Below are 2,151 nucleotides of genomic sequence, written 5' to 3' on the forward strand. Positions count from 1 at the left end.
GCCCCAGGGGACGCGGCTCGGGTTTGGGGGAGACTTCCGGAGAGCTGCTTGTCCCCCAAATTATGGAGGCGAGGCGGTGAGTAGGGGGCCGCTCACCCCCAGGGTTGGGAGAGCAGGAGAGGGAAATGGCTGCCGGCAAAGCAGGGGGGCTGCGGGGGCAGACCTCCGTGTTCAGTGGGGGACGTGAGGGTGCAGACGTCTCCTCTTCGGCGTCAGTCACGTTTGTTTCTCCGCAGGCGGCAGCTCCTTTCCTGGGAAATCTTTTTCGGCACCCAGATTTCAGTTGTACGGACCCATGTGAGACAGGGGATGCTCTTCCGGGCAGCTGAAGCAAGGAAGAGCAGGTAAATGTCACCCCGGCATTAAAGACCGTATTCTCTCAGACACACCAAAAGCCTTTTGGTGGCCGTTTCCACGTTCGATGAGGAGGAATGTGGGCCTACCGTGAGGGAAAGGTGGATTGAAAAATGAAATAAAAGCAGCAGCCAGGGGCGGGGAGGGATGTAGGTCTTTGCGCGCTGAGCTGTGGGACAGCCCAGGTGGGAAAATGGTGCTGGGGAACAAAAAGCATCGGAGAGGTGCAGGGAGGCGTCTGAGGGAGCAGCAGGCGGCTGGGGGGCACAGGGTGGGACCAGAGATCAGGTCGGAGAGCTTTTTATTCGAACTTGCTTTCTACTGCAGCTGCCAGGCCTCGTGCTGGACCGAAAAAGCTCATTTATGCTCAGCGGGAAGTGTAGAGGGAGCCGCTGTGATAGAGCAAGGGGTTTTGATAGGAAATGGGCATCGGAGCGCGTGAGTAATCGGGAATGGGTGCACGTTAACCGTGAGCCCGTATTTCCCTCCCAGGGCCCAAATCCACGATCCACAGCGGCGACCTTGTGTCTGACAAGTCGTTGGCTCACAAGGGGATTGAGGAGTCATGGAGGAAGACCGTAAAGGATGCAGGTCGTTACCTGATCACAGGTGCATATTAAACAGAGCCACTGGGTGAGTCTTGTATTACATCTGCCACCGCTACAGGAGACGTACAGGTCTAATGCCCACCCGAAAAGAACCCCTTCCCCCAAACCCGCTCTGCCTCTGTGTTTTAAATTCACGCTTTTTCACTTCTCACTGAGACTTTTTAACTGAGGACGGTGGTTTTTTTTTCCTCCCATCACCCTGACACCTTCCCATCTCGATCCCTTCCTAGGACGCTGAGCGTACAGTTACGTTGGACGAACACGTTACCGGTTTCGTTACGACTCGTTTTACGTGCGCACGTACGCCTGATTTAAGAATAACAACTCGAGTTCAAGAGGCTCCCCGCCGTACCGGGGAACGCCGGGGGAGACGTAAACGTCCGACAGCTGCCGGGCCTTCGCGGCGCCCGCGGTCCCTGGGGAGGCAGACGCCGCCGTTCCCGCGGAACGCTTGAATCGTCTTGCAGCACGACAAAACACGTAGTATCATCGTAAGTCAGGTTTACCGGTACTCCCGAACAAACCAACAGGCAAGATGAGCCCGAGCTCAGAGTTTCGAGCAGGAAGGACTTCGATTGGATTTAGAGAATAGTCTTGGACACGGGTTGAGCAGGGAGGGGGGTGGAACCGCAGGAGTCGGGACGTTTCTGGTCAGAAGCACGTCAGCGTGGAATAAACAAGCCCCCTTTAACGAGCGTGCATATAGCAAGAGACAGGATTATAGTTTATTACACGTATCTGGGCAGCTTAGGACCCGGTTACAGCCCTTCTAGGTGGGTGCTGCCCCACGAGTAGGTTTGTAGGCCAGGCCGATCTTTTCCCAACCCGTTTGCAAGGGAACAAGAGTGACGGCAGCCGGAAAAAGCCTCCTCCTTGAATTACTCGGGACGCACAGCAAAAGACGTTAAGAGCGGGACGGCCAACGTTAACCCACGCGGGCGTTTCTTTCAGGCCGGTTGCTGCGGGAAGCGGCTCCGCCCGCCCGCGGCCCGCAGGAGGCGCCGCCATGTTGGGTCTCTCTGGCGCAGGCCCAGCCCGCTGAACGCCTTTTGGCAGGGGGTGTGTGTGTGTGTGTTCAGTTTTGTTCGCAGGGCTGCGGGGATAACCCCGGTTTCGTACCGAGGCCGCCTTTCAGGCCGGTGAAGAACCGGGCTGGAGGCTTTTAATCAGGCCCCGGCAATGTCCCCCT

At 57.2% G+C, this 2,151-nt stretch overlaps 1 long non-coding RNA gene across 1 annotated transcript; it reads left to right on the forward strand.

Annotated features, from left to right (window-relative positions):
* LOC103926423 lies at positions 1-1,064 on the forward strand. Its single transcript, XR_664079.1, has 3 exons — positions 1-76; positions 237-344; positions 847-1,064. It is a non-coding gene; the product is annotated as an uncharacterized LOC103926423 (long non-coding RNA).
* Positions 1,065-2,151: the final 1,087 nt, after the last annotated feature.

This window comes from Pygoscelis adeliae, unplaced genomic scaffold, assembly GCF_000699105.1.
Source record: "Pygoscelis adeliae isolate BGI_AS28 unplaced genomic scaffold, ASM69910v1 Scaffold802, whole genome shotgun sequence".
Taxonomy (NCBI): Eukaryota; Metazoa; Chordata; class Aves; order Sphenisciformes; family Spheniscidae; genus Pygoscelis; species Pygoscelis adeliae.